A 13,706-nucleotide genomic window follows, 5' to 3' on the forward strand; every position below is an offset into this window, starting at 1 on the left:
TTTACTTTTATACAATTTAGTCCCTAATCCCAAAACATGCAGATTAACCATTTTTATTCAATTTCAAGATTTGCCAAAATTTTTGGAACCCTACTACAGCCCATATTTACTGTTAATTTTACAAGAAGTCTTTATACTTTTACTAATTTCACATTTTAGTCCTTCAACATTAAAATTACTTAACAAAATACTTATATTTAACAACCAAGCTTATTAATCTATCATAAAATTTCAAGAACACTTCAATTTCATCCATGGCACATTCCATAACATTTGAAAATTTAACAAATTTACTCCCGGGTTAGCTAAATTAAGCTACAACGATCTCAAAAACATAAAAATCATTAAAAACGAAGTCAAATTCACATACCATGCACGGCTTTGAAGTTGGTTGAAACTTGAAACAAATTAAATTGGTTTGCTTCTCTTCAATTTTGGTGGAGGAAATAACTAGAAAAAAGATGATAAGAAACTTTGTTTTATTTAATTTAAGTTTTATTGGTCATTTACCATTTTAACCTTTAAAACTATCATAATTTCATTTTAACCATAACCAAGTACATCCACTATCACCTTAAATGGTATATTTACCATTCAAGTCCATTTACTTTCATTTCCATGGCCATTTTACCCTTTAACTAATATAATTCAACTTTTATATTTTTTATGATTTAGTCTTTTTCACTTAATTAATCATTTAAACATCAAAATTTCTTAACCAAATTTTAATACGAATTTAATAACACTCCGTAAATATTTAAGAAAATATTTTTGGCTCAGTTTATAGAAATGAGATCTCGATGCCTCATTTTCTAAAACCACTTGACTTTAGGGTTATACCACTTAACTTTGGCTATTCATTCAAATAACATAAATTGCAAATTGCAAATTTATTTTAATACCATATTTGACTCGTAAATAGTAAATATTTAAGGATTCACACGTCAGATTTGTGGCCCCGAAACTACTATTTTTGACTCCGCTGATAAACAGATTGTTACAATTCTCCCCCCTTACGAAAATTTCGTCCTCAAAATTTCTCACAAATTTTTTTTAACCTTAAGGGTAGTCCACAAGCAAAATCCATCATGACTCGTTCCCGAAAAGAACTCCCACCAGACTGCAATATTACAATATCTTTGTTTTAAGCCATTATGCATCTTCGTCGCTGTCTGATGTAAATCAAATAGACAATGCCGTGAACCTCGTATAAGATGTCCTATGAACTCTCAGAATTGTTTAGTGGATCAATTCGAATATTTCTCCCTGACTTGACTGAACAAACTTGTTGCTTTCCTATAGTAGCTTTACTATTAGTAGTACAACTACCGAAAATTCTTTATAAATCACATGTCGAGGCATAACTGAAAAATCCAGATCATCAGGCTCCAAATACATTTGATAATTCATAGTGTTTAGCTAAAATTCATAATTTTCATAACAGACTCTCAACTGATAAACATTCCAGTTATTCTGAATCAACTAACTTATTGTCGCACTATCTAGCTAGCATATCAGGGTTTTATATTCCATTTCATGAAAAGCTTCAAACAATATAATTTAAATGAAAGTGAAAACTGCTATTATCAAGATGAATTTGACCCATAATAACATTTTCCCGACTATCTTTAATCTGGTTGATATATCTCTGTATCATATCTTTTAGAATCTAAATTTCTCATTCTAACTATCTGTTTGCTTGCCCGTGAATTCGTAAAATTTATTCTCGAATCTTGAGATGAACTCAAATACATACAACTCAATTAGCCCTTCAAGTGAATAATTTGTTCTGAATAAAACAAATTAGTCGATTTATTAACCTAATAGTCAAAATTCCAATCAATTTTTTTCTTCTTATCATCAAGATAATCCAGACATATAATCTATCATAATTCCCTCGGAATACCAATCAAAGATCATAACAAACTGTATTAACTCATGCGAAATATGACATACAGTTTTAACTTGTTGACATAATTCTAGATCATTTAAGTAATGAGAACCAATATGTGATGCTATGCTTGGTTATCCACTGTCTACACTTTTACTACTATTTATCCCTTCTCGAAAGCTCAAATTTGAATACATAATAATACTATTCCCATTATTAAAATCAAAGCATTGAACTATATAGGAGCCATAACCACCAGATGAATTAGAAGTATTATTTTGCTCCTTCCTACGAAAACCTTTCCCCAGACGGACTACAGTGCTTTAATAAGACAGACGCTACAATTGTATAGCTGAAACAATGCCTCAAGTACCAATAATGCATTCTGAAGCAAATGAGAAAAAGAAACCCAATATAGTTCCAGTAACAACAAGAATAGCAACTCGACCTCTAAAAAGTTGAGATCTGTAACAACATGCTTCCACGATCCAATCAATAATTTTAATCGTAACAAGTGTAATAACTCCATGCCAATGTATATCCTTTGTAGATGGACTATATAAGATAAAATAGACAAAAAGAACGATAAGAAAGCCAAAATAAAGAAGTCCAATAAGTAAAGCCCTACTAAACTCTCGAGAATATAACCCATTTCTATTCTATCAGAATATGCAAATTTATGAGCCTTCTAGACACACTCGTCCACATCCGAACCATTTCTATTGAAGACCATGCAATATAATAAGAACATATTAATTGTTAAGGAAATTGATGACACCCCAAGGAAAAATCCAGAAAGAGTATCGCTCAGATGCATTGGAACCAGCTATGAAATAAATAACACCAATTTCATATGCATAAAGTAGGATAATAACCAGTAGAAGCAGAAAATAACAACACGTGAGTTTTACCATCGAGTCCTCTACCAAAACGTATTTGAATAGAATGCCAAATATAGAGCAATGCTAATCATTATTCAACCAGATTAACCATATCTCTGCCTAACATTTTGATTAGCCAACATTTTCACATTATAAGAACCACATCTAGAGATAAAACACCCATATCTACCATTAAGAACAAAAGAGCACATAAAATACCCAGAGAAGATCGTTATAAGATATCGGGCCATAATGGCTACATTTCGAACACTACTCCATTATCTACTAAACTCATCGGTGATCTCACATTATTCTATTTCACTAAAGTAATCAATTTATAAGAAATCCTAATTAACCCGTTCTTTAGATACCATACTAAATAAAGTTGATTACCAATGAATAACTTCTTCTTTTAACGGTGGCGTTGCATATCTCAGATAATCTTCAGAAAGATCTATTATCTCATCTAAAACTCTCTCTATTTGCTAATAAACTCTCGGCTCTGACCACATTATTACTTAACCAACCGTTGAACTCTCCGGTTCCTCTTTTGTAGACTTAATCAACATAAATCTTGTGAATATTCTATTGTATAAGACTTTGAAGATGAGGGGGTGGAAGTCGTAAAGCCACAAAATTTATTCTGATATATACACATCATACATAACATTCATTATTAATGTAAACATTATGAATCTCTACTCTAAACTTTATGAATTTTCTACTCATCATTAGAAATCTTTTAATTAGAGACTTGAATATTGCTTTCAGCATCATCAGAATTAGCTCAGTTGGAAGACATATTTATCTTTGCAAAACAAATCCCATCAGAGTCAGGAGGCATCACATTATCACAGGTTATACAATGGTATGCATTTTTAGACTCCATACATGTTGTGTTCAATCCGAGAATTGACTAAACCGTAGCTTTAATACCATTAAATGTAACACCCCTAAGCCGTCTCCGTTGTTACATTAGGGTTATGAAAAATTATCGTACAATCAACAACATTTAAGCTTAATATCATTCAATAATATAATCACATCATAAACCAATCCTATACATAAATACTGTCCTTAAATCGAGTCTTCAAGGCCCTAAAAATATCTTAGAAGTAAATCGGGACCAATTTGAAATAATTTGGAAAGCTTAGGAAAAACATGTAAAATTTGTAAAATAGAGGTCACACGACCGTGTACATCACATAGATGAGACACACGCCTATGTATCAGGCCGTGTAACCTTCGAACTAAGGACACACGGTCGTGTACTAGCCCATGTCCTCACCGGTGTAACTCTCTAAGTTGCCCCATACTCTCGTGTGCCAGGTCGTTTGTTATGTCGTGTAACTCACTGACTTGTACCCTAAGAAATCATCAGATGACACACAGACGTGTCGCCAGACTGTGTGTCTCACACGGCTGATTCACACGTCCGTGTCTTAGGCAGCGTGCACCTAAATTTACCTAAAATCAAGTCATTTCCAAGACCATTTCATGCCTAAACATTTAGACCAAATATGCACACTTTCAAAGCACCAAAACAACATCTAAACACACACATTTATATGCCATTTCCAAGGCCCTAATTTGACCAACCATTATACCATTCAAAGGAACCTCAAATGCATACAAACACCATTTACTAAAACATGCTAGAAATACCTAATTCCATGCATAAAGACCAATCCCATTATGTGCCTAACCACAACATAAATACCTAATCCAAACACCTACCAAAACATACCACATTTATCACTTTCAAGCCATTACAAATCACCCTATACATGCCATTATAAACCATATCCAAATTACTCAAAAACTACAAAATTGTCTATTGGATAGTGTGATAGGTCTCCGACAAGCTTCCAACCAAATCGAGTTTCCGATAATTTATAAAACAAATGAAAACAACTACATAAGTAATGAATGCTTAGTAAGCTCGTATAAACTTTAAACATAACATACCGTTTCAATAATAAACTTTATAAAATACATATAAACCTTTTACCAATGCCATAAGCTTAATAAAAGCCTATATAACACCATCAAACTAACAAGTTAGTATACTTGTTCATGATACATAAGAAATTAACCATGTATAAACATAATATTTAATTCATCATCATTAGCATACGATCATGATCCATTCCATTTGCTTATTTACCGTTTCCAATACCATGAGTTACATATAAGCATATTCAAGCATCATCAAGCTCACATGTTAGTAGATTCATTGACAATCATATAAACTCATTTATAACATAAATAGATTTCATAAGATACATTATATAAGCATCAACTTTTTCATATAGTTATGAACATTTCCATTACATCACTTACCAATCCATTCATTTTCTTACCCGTTGAACTATCTAAAATTACATTGGATACTCAGGAAAGCTCACATAAAGTGTGCTTTTACATATAATTGTAACCTTTCCTTTACATCATTGCTCATACGAGCTGTGAAATGGGCCTGCTCACACAAGCTACTGGTTGAAATGTAAGCTACACGATGCTACTCACACAAGTTGTGGAGAATCTGCAACAAATGTAAGACATCAGCCATCGGTAGGATATTCAAGACCAGCATCCAAAACATGAAATCCCTAATGACATGTCATTTGTATTCTAAGAATTCTTAAGGTTCAACCGAGACTCGATATCCATCAATTCATCATAACATTGATACGTTTGGGTAATGATTCATTTACATCAAAATAACATAATAAACATTCAATTTAAACAACATTTAAGCGATAACAGTTCATACAAACTTACCTGACTAAATTGTAGCAATGACTAAGTACAGGGGCTATTTGGAAATTTTCTCTTCTCCTTGATTTTCCCTCATTCTTGATTTAAAATAATAATTCCATTTAATAAACTAATCCAAAAAAAATCAATTCATTTTATGAAATTATGTCATGTTTAACCATTTTATAAAATTGCTCCCAACATTTTACTTTTAACAATTTAGTCCTTAAGCCCAAAATATGCAAATTAACCATTTTATTCAATTTCTAGATTAGTCAAATTTTTGGAACCCTACTACACCCATATTTATTGTTAATTTTACAGCAAGTCCTTATACTTTTATTAATTTCACATTTTAGTCTTTAAACATTAAAATTACAAAAATTACTTAAGAAAATACTTATATTTAACAAATAAGCTTATTAATCTATCATTAAATTTCAAGAACACTTCAATTTCATCCATGAAACATTCCATAACATTTGACAATTTAACAAATTGACCCCCAGGTTAGCTAGATTAAGCTACAACGATATCAAAAACATAAAAATCATTAAAAACAGAATCAAATTCAAATATCATGCAAGGCTTTGAAGTTGGCCGAAACTTGAAACAAATGAAAATGCTTTTCTTCTCTTCAATTTCGGTGGAAGAAAGATCTAGAAAAAAGATGATAAGAAACTTTGTTTTATTTAACTTACCATTTTAACCTTTAAAACTATCATAATTTCATTTTAACCATAACCAAGTATATCCAATATCACCTTAAATGGTATATTTACCATTCAAGTCCATTTACTTTCATTTCCATATCCATTTAACTCCTTTAACTAATAGAGCTCAACTTTTACACCTTTTTTTTATAATTTAGTCCTTTTCACTTAATTAACCACTTAAACATCAAAATTTCTTAACAAAATTTTAATACGACATTAGTAACACTCCGTAAATATTTAGTAAAATATTTCTGGTTCAGTTTATAGAAACGAGGTCCCGATACCATATTTTCTAAAACCACTTAACTTTAGGGTCATACCACTTCACCTCAATTATTTATTCAAATAGCATAAATTGCAAATTCAAAATTTATTTTAATACCATATTTGACTCGTAAATATGAAATAGTAAATATTTACGGGCTCGCATATTGGATATGTGGCCCCAAAACTACTATTTCTGACTCCACTGATAAACGAGTTGTTACAGTATCAACTAGTTTAGTGCTTCAACTAATTTAGATAGACTTGTTTGGTCCTATTAGGACAACTATCTTGGGTGGAAAATAATATGCTTTTATACTTGTTGATGACTATTCTAGATTTACTTGGAGCTTTTTTCTTAAGTACTAAAGATGAAGCTTTAGAAAAATTCATTACATTTTCAAAAATGGATCAAAATGAAAAAGGTTACTCTATCACTAGTGTTAAAAGTGATCATGGAACCAAATTTCAAAATCTTGGGTTTGAAAATTTTTGTAACTCAAATGGAATTAGCCATAACTTTTCTACACCTAGAACCCCTTAACAAAATGGAGTTTTTGAAAGGAAAAATAGAACATTAGAAGAAATGACTAGAAACATGATTTGTGAAAATAATTTACCAAAATATTTTTGGGTAGAAGCCACAAACACCACTTGCTATATTGTAAATAAAGTAATAATTAGGCCTATTTTAAAGAAAACTCCATATAAACTTTCAAAAATAAAAAGTCTAATGTTAGTTATTTTCATTCTTTTGGATGCTAGTGTTTTGTTTTAAATAATGGCAAAGATAATCTTGGTAAATTTGATGCAAAAAGTGATGAAGGAATTTTTCTTGGCTATTCTTTAAATGCTAAAGTTTTTAGAATATTTAACAAAAGAACTTTAGAAGTAGAAGAGTCTAATCATGTTGTTTTTCTATGGTTCTAACTTTCCTTCTAGAAAGGATTCTTGTATTGATGATGATGTTACAGAAATGATTCAAAAATTTTAGCTTCTCTGTAATTCTTTGAGACAGTTTGTGTCTTAAGATTTTGGTAGAAATCTTAAGGGAGTTGTAAGGTTAAACATTGTCCTCAAAGGTTGTACAAATTAGTGAATTTGGAAAAATCCTCAGATGTGAAAAGCTAAGGTAGTGGAGTAGGCAATTGGGGCCAAACCATTCTAAATTGTTATGTTCTTTGTTCAATCTTTTCTTTTTAGCTTTCCTAAATTATTTTAAAAGTCAATTCAACCCCCTCTTGGAAATTTTGGTTTGATCAATCGAGCTAAAAATGGTGAATGTCACATTATTACTATCGCATGTGAATATGCTAAGCGAATTGTGCAAGTGTACACGTCAGATCAATCAATAAAGTGATAAGTGAGATCGTCTCCACAGGGATTGATTAGGTATAAATTGGTTAAGTTATTACAAAGGGGTGTGTTTAATGCTATGGCAAAAACAATAATGAGAATGCAAATATAATTAAAGAATACTGATGTGTGTAAGATGTGAATTCTAACAAATAAATGAAAATGTTATGGCAAGATGAGTAAGTATGCAATGGCAATTACGAGAATGATTATGTGAATAATATATAAACAAGTAACAACTAAGGATGTGAAAATAGAGATGCTATGACAAAGGTTAAAGAATCTACAATGTTGAATTGGAAGGTTGGAAATATTGAGAATCTACCCTTGTTAACCAAATATGCCTCTGCAAAATCAATTTTATTCTACTGCTTGGAAGAGAGCTAAAATGGTTTGCTTCTTTCGAGAGCAAGACCAGAAGTTACCTTGCCTAAAGTGATATATGTCTATAGGCCTTTAGCATGGTACCTAGCACTATTTTGTTTTCTTTCTGTATGGAACGCTGCTCTATGTCTAGAGACTGCTACAAGTATTTGGCAGTATACTTGCTTATATCATTCAATTTTGATCTAACTACCCTAACCTTGTCAGTATTAGAGTAATTTCATAAACATGTTGCACATTCATCTATGTTTAGAGATTATACACATGCAATTAATAAATATCATCGAATGAAATAGTAAATTAAAACTAATCTAGGACTTAGTCATTAAAGGAAATAAAGGTTTTATCAAACAATCCTAACCCTATGAGACTAACTCATGGGCTGGCAAATAACATTCAAATTTAGAATATCCTTCAACATCATTCTTCTCAATTCAATTCACAAAACAGTAAATAAATAAGTAAAAGAAGAACTTCAAGAAGATGGCTTTCACCTATCCAACCCCGCAACTTCGGTGTCGCAATCTAATGGTGGCCAAAAGGAACGACCTTCTTCTTCCCTTACGAGTCTACCTTGTTCTAAACCGTTATCCTCTACTTTCATCCAAGGAACTTTTTTTTTCAATTGTCTCTCTTTTTTTCTTTTTCTTTTTGGGTTTTATATCTCTTCCTTTAGCGTAGGCCCATTATCCTATGATTCCATGATCTTTTTCCTCTTTTTTAGGCTAATTTTTCTGGTATACATACAATAGGGCTGATAACGGTTAAGTGTTGACTAGGTCTTTTCCTGGCATTGCCACGACATTCGTTTTGGATAACTGTCCAACCTTTTGCCACAAAAAACCTTCACTCATTTACTTCTTTTCCTCATTCTACACCTGCCACTTAACAAGCAAATCCTTCCCGCAAACAATTAGAAGTAACATGTAATAGCATTTAAGCACAATCCAAGCCATTTAATGCAATTTCCTAAAAAAACTAATGGAAAATACTAAAATGCAACAAAACTTACCTAAGTACAGGCAATTAACCAAGTCTAAATGCATAAAATATAACTATTTTCAAGAGTTATTAATTTCTTAGTTCTTTATCAAATTCAGACACATCATTATTAGTTTTTTATCGCTCCATGTAGTATCCAAAGATTTATACTTATTCTAGGTATTTGCACACTTAGATTGTATGTGCCCATACCCTTTCATTCCTATATTGGACATATTTCTCTCTAACATATTCACCTCTTGGTTGATTCTTTCTTAAACTCTCTTCTTTATGACAATCACAAACCATCTTTTTCTTAGCAAAACACTTCAAAGTTCTATTAAAATTTGTAAAGATCAACACTATCTATTTCTTAATATCCTCCATGGTTTCGACTAGTTTTTTTTCAGATACAGTTGTATTTTGGACATTAAAAGCCATATTTAATTTTACCTTGTTTTGTTTAACTTCTAGCATATTCAGTTCAAAATTTCTGAGGGAATCGATCAGCTTATCTAACTTGAGTGTAGTAACGTCTTTAGCTTTTTCAATTGTCGTTACTTTGATAGCAAATTGTTTCGGCAGTGATCGCAAAACCTTTCGCTCTAATTTGGTCTTGGAGAATCGTTTGCCAAGGAAAAATGCCTCATTAGAGATTTAACAAACACGAGCATAAAATTCAAAAATAGTTTCTTCCTTATGCATCTTTAATTTTTCAAACCTAATGGTTAGAATCTGTAGCTATGACATTCTTACAACAGTGTTTCCCTCATGTTGATTCTGAAGGATTGTCCAAGCTTCCTTAGCAGTTTCACGCATTGGTATAAACTTAAATTGTTGCATATCTACGTCATTAAAAATGAAATTTGATGCCTTGGAGTTTCTGATAGCCATCTTTTCGACAGTGAACTGAGCCATTGCTTTTGGAAAACTAGTTCTATCTATCCCAATAATAGTTGGCTAAGACTAACCTCATTCAACGGCCTCTGAAGTAGCATCATTAATAGACATGATGAACGTTTTCATATGGGCTTCCCAATCGGCATTATTCAACGAACTAACTAGAAGCAAAGCTCGAGATATCGAACTTTCTTCTCTAATAGGTTACATTGCAACAAACTTATCGCTAGATCGTCTTCAAATACCTTATGAAGTCCAGATCTGATACCAATTGAAAAATATATTAGTTTGCAGTAACGAAAAATTTTACTAAACTCAGAGTTCGTTGCAACAATAAATAGAATGAAAACAGAGTGTGAGAGGAAGTAAGGTAAGGAAAGAAGAAACAACAAAACCAATATTTGTTTATGTAGTTCAAACACAATGATCTTACGTCTGTGGAGCCCCACTCAGGATATACTCTTATTCAATCACCAAATCAAACAACTATAATAATTCGTCTCTATCAGCTACTGCTCATAACTTCTTACAAGCTAAGTTCATGCAACCCCAAAAGAGAACAGTATCGTAATCAATATACACCAATGTTAACTCTCCACTCCACTCAAGAAACTTTATCAATAAACAACTAAGAAAATAAAACACTCAATACAAGAAAATAAACAGAGGTTGGTTACAAAGATTTTTAAAAGTATTATAGATTTCCAGCTCCTAAACTCGTGTAGCACCAAAGGAAAGTGACGCCTATTTATAGGCTAAAACAACATCAAGATAATATGCTTAAATCAATAGATAACGCCTTGAAAAAAAATCTAATAATTATCTCTAAATTAATTCTTTAACCACCAAAGTGATAACGATAAGAACTTAATACTTATCCAATACCCTCAAGCACATCAAGGAATCAATTAGGAGTCTTTGCATCCTTGCCAAACTATGTTAGTTGTTTTTTCAAACATGTCATACCACACTCCAATGGGCCAAAATCAGTCAGTCGAAACCATTTTTCAATGCCCATTTCGTCAGGCCAAGTAGAAAAATAAACTCGTTCTAACATACCATGGAATGAACAGGTCAAAAACCCTAACATGAAGGATGAAACATTATTTTTTTTCTTTTATTTTTAAGAAATTTTCTTTTAATAATTTATTCACTTGTTTTTTGATTATGAGTAGCTAAATTCTAATCCAGCCAAATGTCGACAAAAGTTTAGTGTTGAATTGTGAGATCCAAAACCATACTCAATTTCTCTTCGATTTGATATTTCTTTTATTCAGATTATGAAAAAGATAAGACTGTCTTCTAGTATAATTTTTGGAATCACTTGGAGAAGGGCCCCTTGTTCGATACTTTGAATAATAAATGATTGATAAAAATAAATCGATCTGTAATTGTTCTTTTATTTTACCAAAGGACTAATTGGTGTGATTCAATTGGTTGTGTAGTTGGTTGACATCACGAGAACTAGAGGTCTATTTAAATGGTTCGCGTAGTTGAGAAGATTAATTAGAGTCGGGTTCTTCTTGCTTGTAATGTTGTTGAAGAATTAAATTGTAAGAGCTAATCTCAAGGTTGTTTGTTTGACAAGAACTAATTATTAGGATGTTCCCACAACCTATAATTAGTTTACCACTATGGAAGAATTGGTGGTTTGAGGTTGTTCCTTGAACACTATAACGACTTATTATTGAGTGGAGATGTATCCATAATTCATGATTAGTTCAGAAATCGAAAGTGAAGTTGTGTATGAGGTTGAGTTTTTATACATTTGGTTTAATTTACTTCCATTTCAAATTTCTATATCATAATTTGCATTTATTTTTTTAATTTTGTTATACTTTTATCCCCTTTGTTTATTTATGAGGTCTGCACAAGTCTTGGGTACGAAATTATCCACGAAAAAATATGGTTGTGATAAATAATAAAATTAATCAGTTCAATCTTTGTGAGATCAACCCTAGTTCTTTGACTATGAATTTAAATTCTATTTTAGGCGTAGGACCTTTTATTTTTAGTAGATTCGACACCCATCACTTAGTTCAATTGGCATTGTTGTTATTGCAACAATCATGAGGATGGATGCATCCAACATTCATGGAAGTATTAGTGGTTTTCAAGATTATACATCCATAGTGGAATGAGTAGATGGTAGAGCAAAGGATGTCAACTCTGGAGTGGTGAAAGAATTGACAAAATCCACCCTTGCTCCAGTCCATTTCCACCCCTATGAACATGATATGAGTACCCAAATATCTCAAAATCTATGAAATACAAATTATTAAATTATCAAAATTTGTATAAATAAAAAAAATAGCCTAAATTCAATGATGAAAATGAAAAAATATAAAGGCCAAAACACACTATTTGTCAATGTACTGTGCATACATTGAAGATTGAATCTTTGTACTCTAGTTTGGTCAATTTCAATTATTCTACTTTTTTTTATTTTGAAATTCCAATCCTAATCCCAACGATAGTAGTTAAATCTATTAGATCAAGTTCTGCTATTAGTCTCGTACTATGCGTAAACTGTGGATTTAGTTACTAATCTTCAATTTGATCATTGTTAATCCATATATGTTTAGAATTTTATAATTTCAATCTCGAATAAAAATGATAATTGTCAAATTCATTAATTAAAATGACATTTTTATGAGTAATATATGAAAGTAGTAAGTTGATAGGATATTACACACATGATAAATATGTTTGTCATATAAGATCTTAAATATAACAAAATTTGAGTTAACAACTTTAACAATTACAATTTGAGTCTGGATTGAAATGTTAAAATTCGAAAAATATAAAAACTAAGAAAATTAAATTAAAAAATTATAAACTAAATCCACAACAAGAAAAATTTAACCTAAACCCTACACATGTAAACCTTGAATTTTCTATAAGATGATGCAACAAGAAAGACCAAATGCATTAGCAAATCCAACATTGAGATTACATGAGCGAAAGATAAGTTGGCATTAAGAGTTGAGCAGTACGGCAGCCATTATTGGGGAAGTTAAAGAATACCAACCCACTACCCACCACTCACCAGTCACCACCCACCACGAGAGGGAACCAACTTCATTGCTTCAACCAGTCATTATACCCACAAAAGTGAGAAAGGATTGGTGAGTTTTAAATTCTGAAATCTGAAACCAATAAGTCAAAAAGCATTGCTCAATGTTGGAATTTTGTTGGTTGTTTTCAGGTAAAAATAATATGAGATTCACCGCTCTCTTATTGCTCTTTCTCAGGAAACTTCTGATTTTCATTCGGTTACCCTGCCCATTTCATAACCAAAAAACAAAAGGGACAACTACTTCATAGAATTGGTTGAAATTAATTTTTATACTATTAAATTGATGAATTTAACCTTTCTACTAATAAAAAAACTAAAATTTAGCACAATTAACATTTATTATAAATAAATTTCATTTAGTATATAACATAGCTAATATTTCTAAAGTTGTTATGGTTTTATAAATGAAAATTGTTTTTTGGCTTAAGGATGTAAAAAGTCCTCAAACTTTTTCAAAAAAAGTAATTAAGCCCCTCTTTTTTTTTTTCACTCAA

This window comes from Gossypium raimondii, chromosome 9 (genome assembly GCF_025698545.1).
Source record: "Gossypium raimondii isolate GPD5lz chromosome 9, ASM2569854v1, whole genome shotgun sequence".
In the NCBI taxonomy this organism is placed as follows: Eukaryota; Viridiplantae; Streptophyta; class Magnoliopsida; order Malvales; family Malvaceae; genus Gossypium; species Gossypium raimondii.